The sequence below is a fragment of the Suricata suricatta genome, chromosome 16 (assembly GCF_006229205.1).
Source record: "Suricata suricatta isolate VVHF042 chromosome 16, meerkat_22Aug2017_6uvM2_HiC, whole genome shotgun sequence".
Taxonomy (NCBI): Eukaryota; Metazoa; Chordata; class Mammalia; order Carnivora; family Herpestidae; genus Suricata; species Suricata suricatta.
In genome coordinates, this window is record NC_043715.1 from 16,708,261 (window position 1) to 16,726,807 (window position 18,547).

At 46.5% G+C, this 18,547-nt stretch overlaps 1 pseudogene; it reads left to right on the plus strand.

Annotated features, from left to right (window-relative positions):
* Nucleotides 1–809: 809 nt before the first annotated feature.
* Nucleotides 810–17,638, plus strand: LOC115279711 (annotated as a pseudogene).
* The last annotated feature ends 909 nt before the right edge of the window (nucleotides 17,639–18,547 follow it).

Here is an 18,547-nt window from a genome sequence, read left to right on the forward strand (position 1 = left end):
TTATTTTTGAGAGACAGAGAGAGGCAGCGCGAACAGGGGAGGGTCAGAGAGAGAGGGAGACACAGAATCTGAAGCAGGCTCCAGGTCCTGAGTTAGCTGTCAGCACAGAGCCTGATGTGGGGCTTGAACCCATGAACCGTGAGATCATGACTTGAGCGGAAGCCAGATGCTTAACAGACTGAGCCACCCAGGCACCGTTTTTTTTCTTTTTAAAGACATTGGATTTTTTTATCCTATTGGATGTCCTATGTTTTGTATTTGGTCAAATGCATCCTCACCGTGCCATGTAATGTGTCCCTCTATCCTATATGTCACACAAACTGGTCCTCAGATCTAGAAGCTTGATTTGATTCAGATTCAATTTTTTAGGCAAAATATTTCATACGTGATACTGAGTATTTCCCACAACATCATATCTGGAAGCAAGAGATTGTCTGGTCAGCTCTATTAGAACACTAAGATTCAGCTAGTGTAGGTGATCCCTCATTATCAAATTCCCCATCAGCCTCTCACTTTGTGGTTTTAGCACCATAGGTGATGGCTGTCTGAATCCATAGCAAATGACAAACATTTATTAAGCACTCCCATGTGCCAGACACTCTGCTTAGCACTGGGGACACAGAAATAAACAAAATATGTTTCCTGCCCTCGGGGTGCCCGGCTGGCTCAGTTGGTAGAGCACGCAACTCTTGATCTTGGGGTTGTGAGTTGAAGCCCCATGTGTGGGGTAGAGATTACTTAAAAAAATCAAGGTGTCTTTTTCCTGACTGGCCTTTGGTGTGTTCTGTCTCACAGCTGCTGACAGCAAGATGTCTTGAGGAAATGCCAAAATTGGGCATCCTGCTCCAACTTCAAAGCCATGACTGTTATGCCAGATGGCCACTTCAAAGACATCAGTCTATCCGACTACAAAGGAAAATACATTGCATTCTTTTACCCTCTTGAATTCACCTTTGTGTGCCCCATGGAAATCACTGCTTTCAGTGACAGGGCGGGAGAATGTAAGACACCTGATTGCCAAGTGATTGGTGCTTCTGTGGACTCTCATTTCTGTGAGCTGAAGTGGGTCCACGTACCCAGGGAACAAGGAGGACTGGGACCCACGAAATTCCCTTGGAATCAGACCCCAGGTGCACCATCGCTCAGGACTATGGAGTCTTAAAGGCTGATGAAGGCATCTCGTTTAGGGGCCTCTTTATCACTGATGTTGAAGGTTTCCTCGGGCAGATCACTGTGAATGACCTTCAGCCGTTCTGTGACGAGACTCTGAGAGCAGTTCCAGCCTCCAGTCTCTGGACAAGCATGAGGAGGTACGCCCAGCTGGCTCAGAGCCTGGCAGTGATACCATCAAGCCTGATGTCCAGAAAAGCAAAAATATTTCTCTAAGCAGAAGTCAGCACTGGGCCATTTGAGTGCCGGTTGCAGTGAGTGGCCATGAAAACAGAATCTCTTTTGTATTATTGTCATGCTTAAAACACAAGACTTCAGATTCAGAGCAGATGTCGTATGAAACAGGCCAGGCCTTTCCTGCAGGGGCCGAGGGGCCTAGCCTTTCTTCCTGCGGAGAGAATGGCCTGAGCTCTGCTTCAAGGGCAGCCCAGCTGATCTGCACGGTAGTGGGACATCACTTTTGATCTTCTGTCATTTCTATTAAACTTGAGCTGAGATGATGATAACAATAATAATTTTTTTAAACATGTCCTGCCCTTAAGAAGCTCAGAGGTAGTGAGGGATGCAGACAGGTAAACATGACCCATTTATTTATTAAATATTTACAATGCTGACTAGGTACCAGGCATTGTGCTAACTGCCCATAATTGCAATATAAGGTATTGATAAAAAAAATAGCTGCCATGGTTTAGAGCTCAGATACTCTATAGGCTTTCCCTCACTGGTCCTCACATATCCCATTGGCTACTACCACTCTATTCATTTCGCCGATTTGGAAGCAGAAGCCCAGAGTAGTGACAAGATTTGTCCAGGCTCACAGGGTAGAAGTAACAGAACTGGAATTTGAACCCAGGGCCACTGGCCTCCAACGTCTCTGTGACTGCTAAGGTCAGGGCAGGCTTTTATTTATAGGTACCATTTTAACTGAGAGGCAAACCTTGCTTACTTGAACAAGGATTGATCTGTCAAAGTGACCTGAAAGCCAGAACCCTGGGGCAGCCCAGAGAAGGTGGGAAGGGCATAGCTTGAGCTGGGGACTGCTCAGCCAGGCTGGAGCTTTAGTACATCAAGGGGTGGGATGGGGGTAATGATGAGAGCTGAAACCAGAGGGGCGGGCCCTGGGGGGGGGTGACATGTGATTCTCCAACCTGCCTACAGAACATCTTATACCCATTTTCCAGATGAGGTGACTGAGGCCCAGAAAGAGGAACAGCCAGGTCATAGCAGAGGTAGGCTGGTGCTCCAGCTCCAACACCAGTACAACAAAATGGTTCCCAGCATGGAACTGGCATGGATAGGTGCTCACTACCTGGGCCCGAATCCTGCTCTTCTTCCGGCTAGTTAGAAGCCTTTGAAGGAGTCCGTTAAACTCTTTGGTCCGCAATTTTCTCATCTGTACAAACGGGGATACCAGCAGCAACTACCGGGTTGGGTGGTCATGAGAATTGGGTGAAATAAACTAAGTAAATGTGGCCGATACGGAAGTGCTAAAAGAATGTTAACTATTACAATTTCCACCTTTCACGATGCTCAGGGTTTCCCGCAGTGCAGCCTATGGGCAGCAGGCTCCCTCCAGCCTCTCACTCTCTCCCACGGCCTGTTGAAAGAGGGGGAGCTTCATAGCTGGCTGGGAGCCCTGTCTTTGCACAGACGTCTTTGTACCCGGTAACTCAGGAATCACAGATAAGGTGCTGCAGAATTGTTGTCCAGGCCGGGCCCCACAGACCTGTGCTTCCTGTCTCCCACCTTCCCGCAGAAAAGGCCTCACGCCTCCTCTCAGAGCCAAGGACACTATCCACAGTATCCACTTTTTTTTTTTTTAATTCTTAATGTCTATTTATTGTTGAAAGAGAGAGAGAATGAGTGGGGAAGGAGCAGAGAGAGGGAGACACAGAATCGGAAGCAGGCTCCAGGCTCTGAGCGGTCAGCACAGAGCCGGAGGCGGGGCTCTAGCTCACAGACGGTGAGATCAGGACCTGAGCCAAAGTCAGACGCTTAACTGACTGAGCCACCCAGGTGCCCTAAGCCACTCCTACTCTTACCTTCACTTTCAACAAGGCCACCTTCCAGGCTCTGCCAATGAAATCTTGTCTCTAAAATGACTCAGTTGGCCTGGAAGGATTCTTTCATTTTCTTCTGCCTCTAAAAACTATGACTTTGGCGCACCTGGGTGCCTCAGTCGGTTTAGCATCTAACTTCAGCTCAGGTCATGATCTCATGGTTTATGAGTTTGAGCCCCACATCAGGCTCTGTGCTAATAGAGCCCAGAGCCTGCAGCATGCTTCAGATTCTGTATCTCCCTCTCTCTGTGCCCCTTCCCTGCTTGTGTTTTGTCTCTCTCTCTCTCTCAAAAATAAACAAACATTAAAACAATTACAAATATTAAAAAATAAAATAAAATCTGAGCAGGGCATGCCTGGGTGGTTCAGTCAGTTAAACAACCAACTCTTGGTTTCAGCTCAGGTTATGATCTCACGGTTTGTGAGTCTGAGCCTCACCGCGGGCTCTCCACTGATGGCACAGAGCCTGCTTGGAATTCTCTGTCTCCCTCTCCCTCTACCCTTCCCTCTTTCTTTCAAAACTAAATTTTAAAAGTTCTTAAAAGAATAGGTAAAATAAAAAAATTTTAAAGCAATAAGGGCAAAGGAAAATTTAAGATATAATGATTAAGAGAAAAGGACTACATATAGCAAAAATACAAAATTATTTGGTCTCTGCCTCCATGAGCTCAAACCTGTTCTGACGAGCCGAGTGTCTAACCCTTTCTAGATACATCTGAAATGGACTGAAGGAGGGGGTGGGGAGGCGGCAACGAAAAGGAACGAAGGTCTGATACACACTACAACATGGATGAAACATGGCGCTCCGAGAAAGCAGCCACATATTTTATGGTTCCACTTTTATGAAATGTCCAGAATAGGCCACGCTATGGAGACAGAGAATAGATGAGTAGTTGCCTGGGCAGGACTGGGGGCAGGAGAGAATTGGGAGCGACTGCTGATGGGTATGGGGCTTCTTTCAGAGAGGGAAGTGTATGTTCTAAACTTAGGTGTGGTAATGATGGCACAACCTTGTGAACACACTAAAAACCACTGAACTGAGTGCTTGAAATGGGTGAATTGTGTGGTTTATGAATTTTATCAGAATAAAGCTGCTTTCTTTTTTAAGTGGGGAGGAGAATCTTGCTAAGAGCAAGCTTAGTAGAGGGGTGACTTTTGTAGCCCTATACCTCCAGTGTTTTTTGTTTCACAAATGGAAAAATCCAGAAACCTTTCATCCATGTACATATATAATTGCAACAACAATAATAATGGCCCTCGTTTACGTAATTCCAGCACCAGGCACCTTCAGTATTACTGACACATGCCTGTCTCTGAGGAAGATACTATGCTGTCCCCTCTTGAGGAGGCCAAGAGGTGAAGCAATTTTCCGTGGTTCGTAAGTGGCAAACCCACCATCTGCCTGGTCCTGGGCAACACAGAAGTCCATCCTAAAGGCCATCACCCCTCCATTGTCCATGAAGAATGACTCAACCAACCCAGTGCTAGAGAGATCAATCATCCCTGTTTGCCACGGATAGTGGACGTTCCTCTGTGTTAAAACCAGAGAAGTCCAGCAGCACCTGGGTAGCTCAGTTGGTTGAGTGCCCAACTCTTTGGTTTTTTTTTTTAACATTTATTTATTTTTTAGAGAGAGAGAGAGAGAGCAGGGAAGGGGCAGAGAGACAGGGGGACAGAGGATCCAAAGCAGGCTCAAATTCACAAACCATGAGATCATGACCTGAGCCAAAGTCAGACGCTTAACCAACTGAGTTACTGAAGCACCCAAAGTGCCCAACTCTTGATTTGGGCTCAGGTCATAATCCCAGGGTCATGGAATTGAGCCCTGCATCAAGCTCCATGCTCAGCATGGAGCCTGCTTAAGATTCTCTCTCCCTCTGCCCATGCGTTCTCTCTCTCTCTCTCTCTCTCTCGCACTCTGCCTCAAAAATCATAAAACAAGGGGTGCCTGGGTGGCTCAGTCGGTTAAGCATCCGGCTTTGGCTCAGGTTATGATATCACAGTTGGTAAGTTTGAACCTCACGTCAGGCTCTGTGCTGACAGCTCAGAGCCTGGAGCCTGCTTCAGATTCTGTGTCTCCCTCTCTCTGACCTTCCCCTGCTCGCACTGTCTCTCTCTGTCTCTCAAAAATAAATAAAAAACGGGGTGCCTGGGTGACTCAGTTGGCTAAGACTCCGATTTCGGCTCAGGTCAGATCTCACGTTCGTGGGTTTGAGCCCCGCATCAGGCTCTGTGCTGACAGCTAGCTCAGAGCCTGGAGCCTGCTTCGGATTCTGTGTCTCCTTCTCTCTCTCTGTCCCTCTCCCTCTCATGCTCTGTCTCTCTCTGTATCAAAAATAAATAAAACATTAAAAATTTAAAAAAAATAAAATTATAAAAAAATAAATAAAAATAAATAAAAAACATTTAAAAATTTTTTAAAAAGAAAAAAACATAAAATGAGGAAGATCTGGGATAAACCAGGCCCAGTTAGTCACCTTACCACAGTCAGCCAGCTTGTTGACTGTCCCCGCCTGTCCATGTGTGTGTTTGCCTGTGTATATGGACACATGTGTGCTTGTCTACTCATGGGCTCACGAAAAAAAGGGATCCATCTTGGCCAGCAGTTCTTAGTGAACGTCCGTGTTTTGTACACGGAACGGAAGGTGAAGCTGAGAAAGACTGTGGCGGGTGGAGAGAGCCTCCTGCAGGGGCGGAGACCAGACCAGCACAGCGATAAAACCTGGGCAAAGAGCAAGGTCTCCACGGCAGGAAGGAACTCCAGAGTCCAGACAGAAGATGAGGGGCCTGCAATTTTCCAGCGTGACTCTCCAACTTTTCAGGCTGCATTCATTCACTCACTCATCCATCCCTTCATTTGGTAAGCACACATCAGGCACTTAGCAGGTGCCACGAGTTTTGCTGGTGAGGGGGATGGCTTCCTGCCTTCAAGGAGCTTTTGGTCTGGTGGAATAAACAGACGACTTAAATAGGTATTTACAATCCAGGCCAGTAAGCAAGAATAACATTAGTAATATTTAACAACCGGTAAACCTGGGCACCACTCAAAATAATAAACACAAGCCCTTAACACCAGAGCAGGGGCCCCAGGCCCTTTACCCTTTTGATTACTGGGTGGTAGGGAGGTTTGGGGGCCACCAGGGCAGGCAGCAGGGGTGGGGAGGACTTGAGGGCCTCAGGGAAGCAGCTAATTACGAACTGATAGAAAAATTTCAATAGAGTATCTTAGCAACTAGAATAGCCATATCAGTGACCCTAGTGGGAGCATGTGACTCTTGATCTTGTGGTCTGGAGTCTAAGCCTCATGTTGGATGTAGAGAATACAAAAGACAAACACACACACTTTAAATATATCTATAATTAAAAAGTAACTTTTTGAGATGCCTGGTTGGCTGTCAGTAGAGCATGAAACTCTTGATCTCAGGGTTGTGAGTCTGAGCCCCACGTCGGGTGTACAGATTACTTAAGGTTACTTTTTAAGTAAAAAAATCTTAAAAAAATAAGTAACTCTTCCTCTCTGGTCCCCTAGCCACTCTGTTCCTCTCCCCAGGGGCAAGACTGTTCTAATTTTTAATGTATCCTTCAGGAATAAACTACCTAATTCTACCTGTTCATAAAGTACCGTGTGTCTTACTCAACAGCAGTTCATGAGCAGCCTATCACATCAACAAATACAGATTCCAAGTAGCATTTTAATGGCTGTATAATTTTTCACTGTTAGATGCCTATAATTTCTTTTTTAATATTTATTTTGAGAGAGAGAGAACACATGTGCAAGTGTGTGAGTGGAGGAGGGGCTGAGAGAGAGACAGAAAGAGAGAGAGAGAGAAGGAATCCCAAGTAGGCTCCCTGCCATCAGCTCAGATCCCAATACAGGGCTCAATCTCATGTACAGTGAGATCATGACCTGAGCCAAAATCAAGAGTCAGACACTTAACGACAGAGCCACCCAGATGCCCCGATGTTTATAATTCATTAAACTAATTCCTTTTCTGGTAGACCTGGGGGTTTTTCCAGTGTTCATTCTTATAAACAATGTTATGAGGAACTCCTTTATATATACACCTTTGATGAATCGTATGGATAGGTCTTTAAGATAAATTTTCCAAGGGGAGTTACTGAGTCAAAGACAATGTGCATATTTCAGGGGATTGAACCATATGTTGTGCCCAGCAGCAAGGAGAGGGTATTGTCTTTAAGAGGTCTGGCAGCGACCTGGTATTGCAAGGTCTTTTGTTACTACAGCTGCTTTAGAGGTTATTCATCAGTAAAGCAATGTTAACCATTCCCAGGACCTCCCTGTGGGGTAGCAGGAAATGGGGTGGCTTCTCTGGCAGAGGAAAACAACGTCTTTATTAAAATTCTATTCACCAAGAACGCTTCATCAGTACGGATCTTGGCCTTGCATTTGGGCAACTCCCTGGAGTCTGGAATGGGACTATGTCTCCCGGGAGAAGATGAGCAGGCGTTCAGAGTGTGCCAGGCTCCTTACCGGCAACCCTACTTCCATCCATCACTACGTAGTTAATATCGTGTGGTATCATGCACTGGAGCCAGAACGCCTGGATTAAAATCCTTGTTCCTCCACTTTCTGGCTGTGTGACTTTGGGCAAGTTTAGAATCTCTCTAGCTTCAGTTTGCCTTTCTGGAAAATGAGGCTAATGATACCCACATCTTGGGGTTGTTCTGGCATTTAAGTGAGTTAGTATACAGGGTCCCAGGCTGGCTCAGTCAGTAGAACAAGTGACTCTTAATCTTGGGGTGGTGAGTTTGAGCCTGACATTGGGAGTAGAATGTAATTTATTTAAAAAAAATTTTTTTAGGGGTGCCTGGTTGGCTCAGTCAGCTAAGCATCCAACTTCAGCTCAGGTCATGATCTCATGGTTGGTGGGTTCTGAGCTGTCAGCACAGAGCCTGGAGCCTCTCTTTGGATTCTGTATCTCCCTCTCTTTCTGACCCTCCTCTGCTCGTGTTGTCTCTTTCTCTCAAAAATAAATATTTTAATTTTTAATGTTTATTTATTTTTGAGAGAGCGAGTGCACGTACAAGCCAGGGAGGGGCAGAGAGAAAGAGGGAGACACAGAATCTGAAGCAGTCTCAAGGCTCTGAGTTGTCAGCATAGAGCCCAACATGGGACTTGAATTCAGGAACTGAGAGATACATGAGCCCAAGTGAGATGATCAACCAACTGAGCCACTTAGATGCCCTGGGGTAGAGAATACTTTAAAATAATTGTTTTGAGTATGTGTATAGTGTGTACATAAAGTGCTCAGGACACACTGGGCATGCTGAAAATGCTCTGTAATTATGAACTATCACCAGGTACCTGCCCTGGGCTAGACCCTAGTCCCTACCCTCAAGGTGTCCTCAGACTAGTGGAAGAGAGTCAGGTGAAGAGGCATTTATAGTTCAGGGTGATAAGTGCCAGTGCAGGTGCTAAGGAAACACTCATGTTAGGGAGACTTCAAATTCGGAAGACTTCCTGGAAGAAGTGGACATTATGGCAGGAACCAAGTCACTTGTAGGCTAAAGGGGGGACAAAATGGTATTGAGAGTTGAGAGGCCAGCCATTAATTAACTCCCTTTACTGGAAACATGAAGATGGGATTCAGAGAAGGTTTTCAGTCTTGGATTCAGTTCAGCATTTCTTAGCGCCTACCTAAGTCCCAGACACAGTGTGGGTGCTGCAGTACGAGTGCGGGCTGGAGGGATGCCTGGCGGGCTCCGTCAGTGGAGCGGGCTACTCTCTACATCAGGGTTTTAAGTCTGAGCCCTGTGTTGGGTATTGAGGTTACTAAAACATAAGTAAAAATCTTATTTAAGAAAAAGGATGTGGTCTGGGAATATTAAGGCAGAGAGCCCAAGACATAAAGGAGGAAATAGACACAAAACACATAAGAGTTAGACTCTCATGGGGTGCCTGGGTGGTTAAGCCTCAGACTCTTGGCTTCAGCTCAGGGCATGATCTCACTGTTTGTGAATTTGAGCCCCACGTTGGGCTCTGCACTGACAGTGCAGAGCTTGCTTGGGATTCTCTTTCTCTTCCCCTCTCTCTGCCCTTCCCGTTTTCTCTCTCCCTTTCTCTCTCAAAATAAATAAATTTTTAAAAACTTAAAGGGGCACATGGGTGGCTCAGTCAGTTAAGTGTCTGACTTCAGCTCAGGTCATGATCCCATGGTCTGTGGGTTCGAGCCCTGCATGGGGCTCTGTGCTGACAGCTCAGAGCCTGGAGCCTGCTTCAGATTCTGTGTCTCCCTCTCTTGCTCACACTCTGTGTGTGTCTCTCTCAGAGACAAATAAACATTAAAAAAATTAAAATAAAATAAAATAAGACAAAAAACTTAAAAAAAAAAAAAACAAGAGACTCTCATGAGCTCTACTAGGGTAAGGAACAAAATGTCAAGGGAGTACCTGATTCTGACTCTCCTGGGATTATATGGAAGGCTTTGCTTGTAGGAGTTTATCAGATTCAGGGACGATGTGGTGAGAAGGAAAGACTCTCAGGTAGGGGACAGCACAAAGGAAAAGCCATAGGAAAGCTTATGTTCCAGAAGAGTGAGTTGCCCAGTGTGGCTTGTGGGGCCTGTACCTGGGGAGAGGTGATGAGTGGGCAGGACTTAGGGCTGTAAGGTCAGTTTAGGCCAGAGTTTTGAGAGGACTTCATATGACATGCTACTTGTACTTCATCTAGTAGGTCATGGGAACGGAACCGAAGTGATTAAGCAAAGAAGAGACATGATGAGATCGATGTTCTGAGAAGGTCACTCTGGCACATTCCTGGGGAGGCAGTGAAACTGAAAAGCCACAGTATTTGTTTTAGGCAAGAAGCCTGGTGGGCACAGAGGACGGGTACAGTGTTTGTAAGCAGCCCTCTGAAACACTTGAAATGAAAAACCTGAAGTTATTCCCTGGTGGCTCATGAGTCAAGATGTCTAATATCCCTGGAAAAATAAACTTGCTCCTGACCCCAGCCAGCGGGAGCAAGAGCAACCTGATATACTTGTTGATTAGCATTAGGGAAACTTTCCCTCTTTAATTGCGGGTCAACTGAATTACTAGGGGAAATAAAAAAGAGTGACGTATAAGAATGAAATGACTTGATTTTATTGCTTTTTCCTTAATGGAAACAATATATGAGATCCACATTTAAAATATTCCTCAAGGATCATAAAGTACATTCCACCAAAAACAATCTTGACTTCATTTCCATTGAGACATAGAGAAGGAGGGAGGAGAGGGGCGGAAGGGTGGAGAGGTATTGGAGGGGGAACACTGGCCAAAGGCCATCATCAGAGGGAGGGAGAAAATGCCAGGCAAGGGAGGATGATGCGTTGGGCCTAGAAGTGGACTCAGCTTAAGCAAATGAGTTAGGAAATCCTGAGTTCAGATCTTAGCTGTTTCCCTACCTACTTATCCCCATTTTCTTTTTATTTTTTACCTATTTTTTTGAAGATTTTTATTTTCATTTTTTTAGATGTGTTTCTTTTTTAATTTTTATTTACAGTAAAGCCTTGGTTTGGGAGCATAATTTGTTCTGGAAACATGCTTGTAATCCAAAACACTTGTATATCAGTTAACTGACTGAGCCACCCAGGCACCCTAAAGCACTTGTATATCAAAGCAAATTTCCCCCATAAGAAGTAATGGAAACTCAGATGATTCATTCTACAACCCAAAAATATTCATATAAAAATGATTACAATACTGTAATATAATACTAAATAATAAAGAAAATACAAGATATAAAGAAAAATAAACAAATGAACCTGCACTTACCTTTGAACCCCTTCGTGGCTGGTGAGCGAGGAGGGTTACTGGGTAGGACAGACTTTCACTATCACCAACGGAATCACTGCTGCCCAGTGGCTCAATGGAATCTTCTTCTGCATGGGGAGCACTGTATATGCTCACATATATGTTGACTACAGCACAGTATTAATAAACTCTTGTCATAGACTGTATTTAGCGTAACTGCCAACAGGGCACAGAGGAAAGTGTCTCTATCTGCAGGCAGCCTGACGTAGAAGGAAGCACAGCATTCCTAAGCTTACTCTTGTTTGGAAAAGCAAAGGACTGTCCCGAGGTGCGCTGAAGTGACAAAAAATACACTAGTGTCAGTTGTGGACACCTCCCAATGTTCTGAAAAATCACTGATTTCTGCCAAACACTACGGCTGAGGTGGAGCATCCGAGCATGGGAGACAACCACCCACAATCTCACAGAGAAAGAGAAGAACCATCGGCTCAGTTGTGATCCTGTGACGTTCGGTATCACACACTACTCCTACTGCAAGATATCGCCATTTATCAAGTTAAAATTAATTAGAAATATTTGCTGGTCTTGCAGAACCAGCAGAACCAGCAGAACAAGCTACTCCCAATCCAAGGTTTTACTGTATTTACTTTTTTATATTTATTTACTTACTTATTTAAATGTTTACTTATTTTTGAGAGAGAGCATAAGCAAGGGAGGGGCAGAGAGAGGAGGGCAGAGGATCTGAAGCAGGCGCTGTGCTGACAGTAGCAAGCCTGAGGTGGGGCTTGAATTCACAAACTGTGAGAGATCGTGACCTAAGCTGAAGCCGGAAGCTCAACCGACTGATCCACCCAGGCACCCCTGTATTTACTTTTTTAGAGAGAGCATGAGTGAGGGAGGGGCAAAGGGAGGGAGAGAGATGGGGAGAGAGAGAAAGAAAGAGAGTCTTAAGCAGGCCTCATACATAACGCAGAGCCCGACAAGGGGCTTGATCTTATGACCCTGGGATCATGACCTGAGCAAAAATCAAGAGTCAGATATTCAACCAACCGAGCCGGCCAGGTGCCCCTCACCATTTTCTTACTTGTCAAATGGGGGTCATAATATCCAGCTCATATAGCACAATGAATGTTATTAGATCTATATCTTAAAAAGATTAGATTGCTCTGGCCACCTGACTGGAACATGTTAAAGGAAAAAAAGTACTGTACAGACTGCTTGGCTTTTTTTTTTTTTTTTTACAAGTTTTCTTAAGCTCTTGAGACAAGGAGGTTATTATTATTATCACAGCTTTACTTATTATCATTTCCTTTTGAAGTTCTCATTGGCTACTTGTTATTCAGCTTTTCAGCTGCTCTGGTTGAAACTTTCATAGACTCATTGATTCATGGGATCATCCAGGATGGGGGTGCTCTCTTAGATTTTCAGTACTGGGGTTGGCCCAGTGACCTCCCCCTTCCCCCCTCCCCAGGCTTTCTCACTGCCAGGCCTGCCAGGAAGCACAGGGTAGACTGTTCCTCTTACTGTTCCTCTTATTGCCCCTGCCTCCCAGCTGCAGGGTCCCTGAAGCTGTCTCTCCTTCATGCCCTGTACTTGGGTCCTGTCCCCCCCCTTGCCTCTATCCCCAGGAAACCACTCTACAGAAATGAGAATTATGACATAAAGGACTCGAAGGGATTCCCCACTTCTCCTTTACTCTTCTTCTTCCTTCCTCTCTAATGGTGGCCACTTCCTTCATCCATCTCTAGTGGGAAGCAGGATGGACGCTGTGGGAAGCTAGCACCAACGAGCCGCCCTCCCCAGGTCCCCTGCCCGTGTGCAGCCCAGGCCTCTCTCTGCAGCCTGATTTTCACACAACTGTACTGCATCGGAGCATTTGCACTGACCCATCCTGCAGGCATCCCAGATTGTTCAAAAGACAGGCATGTCCCAAACCAAATTCATCATTGCCCTTTTCCAACCTGTTCCTGTAATTTTCTTTTTCATTTCAGAAAACGGCACCATTGTCAGCCAGTTGCCTAGACCAGAAACTTGAACAGCTAATCTGTAGAACCTTTCTTTTTACTTTTTTCTTTTCCTTTTTTTTTTAAATTTATAGTGTTTTATTTATTTTTGATAGAGAGACAGAGCATGAGAGGGGGAGGGGCAGAGAGAGGAGACACAGAACCAGAAGCAGGCTCCAGGCTCTGAGCTAGCGGTCAGCACAGAACCTGACGCGGGGCTTGAACCCACAAATGTGAGATCTGACCTGAGCCGAAGTCGGAGGCCCAACCAACTGAGCCACCCAGGCGCCCCTCTTTTCTTTTTTTTCAACATTTTAATTTATTTTTGAGAGACAAAGAGAGACAGAGCACAAACAGGGGAGGGGCAGAGAGAGAGGGGGACACAGAATCCGAAGCAGGCTCCAGGCTCTGAGCTGTCAGCATAGCTTGAACCCACCAATTGTGAGATCATGACCTGAGCTGAAGTCGGATGCTTAACTGACTGAGCCACATAGGCATGCCTCCTTTTTGGTTTTTGTTTTTTTGTTTTTTTTGTTTTTTTTGAGTAGAATCTACCTCCCATGCGGGGCTCCAACTCACAGCCCCAAGACTGAGAATCACATGCTCTACTGACTGAGCCAAACTGGTGCCCCTGTAACTCCATCCTTGATCAGTCCATACATGATCAGCTATCCAATATTCTCAAATATCCCTAAATCCACCCACGCTGTCTACTCCCAACACCACTCTTGTCCCGCCCGTCATCACCCCTACTTGGATCACAGCAATGTTTCCTGTGTGGGTGAATTCCCCTTTCCACATGTGGCTATTTAAAGTTTATTTATAAAGTTTATTTATTTTCTTATTTTCAAGTAATCTCTACACCAATGTGGGGCTTGAATTCACGACCCCACGATCAAGAGTTGCATGCTCTTCTGACTGAGCCAGCCAGGCATCCCTCCGCACATGGCCATTTAGATTTAAATTTAATAACTAGGTAAATTAAATGAAAAAACATTCAGTTCCTCAGTCACACTGGCTACATTTCAAGTGCCATGTGTGGCTAGCGGCTACAGTGTTGGTCAGCACAAATAGAAAACATTTCCATCATCATAAAAAAATTCTATTGGATGGCTATTCTATTCTATCCTAGAGTTTCTCTTTGCATGTTTGAGTAGAAAAAATAATAAAAACAAAATTCAGACTCTCATTTTCCTTTTTTTTTTTTTTTTTTTTTTTACAAAAAGTAGCACACCTTACACATTGTGCTCTAACTTGCTTCTCACCTGGCAGATACCTTAGAGCTCTTTCAACGTCAGTAATAAAGAGCTTCCTCCTTCTTTGCTTTCAGTTGCAGAATATCCATCCCAAGCCAAGAATGTGGCAGTCTATTTAAGCAGGCCCCACGGATAGACTAAGTGTTGTTACCAATCTTGTGTTCTTATAGACAATGCAACAACCACGTTGAATGGTGTTGTCCATGTGGAATTTGCATATATGCTAGTGTATCTGGGATGCGTGCTAGAGGAATCATTCTAGAGCACCAGTTCAGTCATGCCCCTCTCCCTGCTGAGCACACGCTGTTTTTCCTGATCCTCTCTAGCTCCTGACAAACTTCCACACAGCCCTCAGGCTCAGCTCAGGGTCTTCTTTTCTGGGCAGCCCTCCCCGGCTCCACACCAGGTCAGGCTAGGTTCCTCCCTGTCTCCTCCCTCAGTCTGGAGCTTTAGGAGGGAGGCATGGGGTGGGGCTTTCTTGTTTTTCCATGTATCCCCAGGGCCTGGCACTTGGTAGGGGCTCAATAAATATTTGCTGAATGATGAGGCAAATACCAGGCACCAGATACCAGGTTCTAGCGGCTGTTCTTTCCAGTATTCCATGGGCTTCCACACCTCATGGAGCTGGAAAGGAGAAGCCCCGGAGAGCAGGTGATTCAGATGGGAAACTGAGGCACAGAAGTGGCAGCCTTTTCATCAGCATCCTTTTTTTAAAAATACATTTTAAGGTGTTTGTTTGGGGAGCCTGGGTGGCTCAGTTGGTTAAGTGTCCGGCTTCACCTCAGGTCATGATCTCACAGTTCGTGGGTTCGAGCCCCGCATCGGGCTCTGTGCTGATCTCTAGCTCAGAGCCTGGAGCCTGCCTCAGATTCTGTGTCTCTCTCTCTCTCTCTAACCCTCCCCTGCTTCCTGCTTGCATTGTCTCTCTCTGTCTCTCAAAAATAAATTTAAAAACATTTAAAAAAATTTAAATAATAAAAAAAATACAGTGTTTGTTTATTTTCGAAAGGGAGGGGAGACGGAGAGAGAGAATGAGTAGGGGAGGGGCAGAGAGAGAGGGAGACAGAGGATCCAAACTGGGCTCTGTGCTCACCACAGAGAGACTAACACGGGGCTCAGACTCACAAACCGTGAGATCATGACCTGAGCCGAAGTCAGATGCTCAACTGACCGAGCCACCCAGGTGCCCCAATACATTTTTTTAAAGTTTATTTATTTAAGAGAAAGTGAGAGCAAGGGAGGGAAAGAGAGAGACAGAGAGAGAGAGAGAGAGAATCCCAGGCAGGCTCCACACTGTCAGCTCAGACCCAATGTGAGGCCTAAACTCACGAACTGATAGATCATGACATGAGCCGAAATCAAGAGCCAGACACTCAACTGACTGAGCCACCCATGTGCCCCTAGGCCTGCGTTCTGTTGTTAGGAGAGAGAACCATAAGTCTTAAGTCATTAGACTTGCATAGCACAAAAAAGGGGGACTCTTTCCTTGATGCAATCAGGATTGCAAGAAAATTGAAAATAGAGTAACGTTCCCTCTCTGTGAGTTGGTATCATTTAATACTTTCATACCTGCCTGGTATATTGGTCAACATCACCTCAAATCCACCACAGACAGGAAGCTCTCATTCCACAAAATGATGGCTTGGTCAGGACAGAACTAGCTTCATCTCTCACCTGTGCCACTCTCCAGTCTCCGTTTGCTCCTCTGTAAAATGGGATGATCATAACTGCTCCTGGGACCACTGTCAGGATTAAATGAGATGCCACACGTGCTGCTCCTGGATGCTCTTAGCTCTGCTGCTTGTCATCTGTACATGACCCTAGGTGACTTGCCCTGCCTCCCTGGGCCTCAGTTTCCTCATTTCTGAAAAGGAATTTATAAAACCTGCCTTGAGAGTTGCAAAGCACCTTTATTCGACAAATATTTTCTGAATGCCTGCTATGTACCTATCACTATTTTGTGGGTTGAGGATGTAACAGCGGAGAAAGGGGATAAAAATCCCTGCCCCCACAGAGTTAACCTTCAAAGGGTATGGGGAGGAGAAAAACTAAATAGGACAATAAAATATACAGGGAAACAAGAAACGCTACAAAAAAATAAGCTATGGTGAGGGGCAGTGTTGCCAGATCTAAACTGGGTAATCCAGGGATTGAGTCTCTGACAGGTCGACATCTGGGTGATGTCTGAAGGCGATGGGAAAGTACTGAGCTATCTGTGGGATGGCATACCAGGCAGAGGGCACAGCAAATGCAAAAGCCCAGAGGTGGGAGCCAGCTTAGAATTTTTCAAGACAAATAGGAGGCTGATGTAGTCATAACAACAGAGTGAGTGAAGAAAAGGAGCAGTAGGAGGTGAGGCCCCACAGACAAAGGGGTCAGATCCTAGAGACATTGTCCAACCCTGTGAAACTTTAGCATATCGCCTGGTGCATGGTCAGTGCCCAATGCAGAGGAGCTTTAGTGATAATAATTCTTGTAATCACTTAGCACTGTCTCCCCACAATACCTTGGTTGTCAGGTTCCAGGGTGACCCACAGAGGCCTGCCCTGCCCTATCAGTGGCCCTGGTTTACTGGAAGGCAGGGGGCACAGAGTGGATGGAACCCAGCCCAAGCATTCCTGACCCACCCATCCCCTCTCAGATTCCTCCCGGCCCGCCACACCCCTGCAGCTTGCTGGGCAGTGGGCACAGGAATGCTGAGGCAGCTGAGGGTTGGGCCTAACTTGGAGGAGGCCGGATAACAAGCAGCAGCAACAATAACAGCAGTGACCACTTGCTGAACGCTAACTGCACATGAGGCGGAGCGCTGAGGGCTTCTCAAGTGTTACCTCCCGGCAGCCTCTTCTCAGCCCTTTGAGAGAGGGGCGGTCTTAGGAACCCGAGTCACACCCTCAGGTGACTCTCACCCATTCTGTGCCCTCTAGGGGCTCCAGTCTTCCCCAGGACTCTGCCCCACCGGACTTCGGGGACCCCTTCGGACAGGCGGCCACCGCCCCGCCCCCCTTAAGAATCTTGCAGCTCCTGCCCGCCAGCTCCGCAGCTGCCCGCAGGCCTGGACAGGTCCCCGCTGCTGCCTCCTCAGTGGCTGCGGATGGAGCAGAGGAGGAATCAGGTTACGCCAGCTCTGGGAGAGAACGCAGGTTGCTGAGTCAGGCCTTTTTCCAGGGCTTCTTAGGCTCCGCCTCCAGCCCTCACATACTGGACACGCCCTCTCGCTCTTGCTCTGCTCCAGGCACACTGCCTCCCTGCTGAATCCCACCCAGCACACTCCTGCCTCAGGGCTATTACACTCGTTCCTTTTGTCCAAACACATCTGCATACTTGCTCCCCAGTATCTTCCACTCTGCTCAAGTGCTCCCTTCTCAGTGAGTCCTTCCCTGAGTACGAGAACTGAGCCCCGTCCCCAGCCCCACCCTTCCTGCACCCCATCCCAGCTTTATCTTCTATAGCTTCACCTTTCACTGTGCCATGTATTTTACTGACTTATCTTCTTTATGGTCTGTGTCCCACTGAATGTTAGCAGGATTGCCCTTACACTGGGCAGGAAGGGCCTCTGTATTGTGCTCTAGAAGGCCCTGCTCTGGCCCTCCTGCTGCTCCCAGGAGGCCAAGGAGTTGTGACTGTTAGCACCTGGGTCCACCTCCCTGCCATCTGGACCTTTCCCTGCCCTAATGACCACAGGCCCTCCCCAGGTCTGATCATCAGCCAGCATAGCCCAGGGGATGGAAGGCTGTCTGAGGGGATCAGTGGACAATGCTTGGATGTGTGGGCTTGGGTGTACACACAGGAATGTCACGGTGTGGATGGAGCATGAGGTGGGTATAAAGTGGATTGGCCTTCGCTGCTGGGCTGGGGGCTAACTGCCTGTGCAGCCACATTCTGGGCCAGGACTCTGGATGTCTGAGGATCCAGGAAGCCTGGCCTTCCAGATAGCTGTGAAGACACCCTTGTTCCAGCAGGAAGATAGAATATCTTATATTTAACAGTTCAGTCAACTCATACGGTATGTAGGCCCTACACATAATTTTGCCCAGAGTCCCCAGGATATTAGGGCTGGGATTGTGAATATTTTCTGCATTTCTGTATCCTGTGCCTGGCACAGAACACATGCTTAATAAATAGTTGTTAAGTGAATGAATGAAAAAGCCCTGGGGTGATGCCCCACATAATCATACTCAAGGGGACCCCAGAAGTGGTTGGAAATGCTGTGGCTTTTCAGTGTCAGGGCCTCAGAGCCTCAGGGTTAGGTAGGACCAACTCTGCCTTGCATGGCGGACCCTAGGCCATATATGAAGACCCTCTC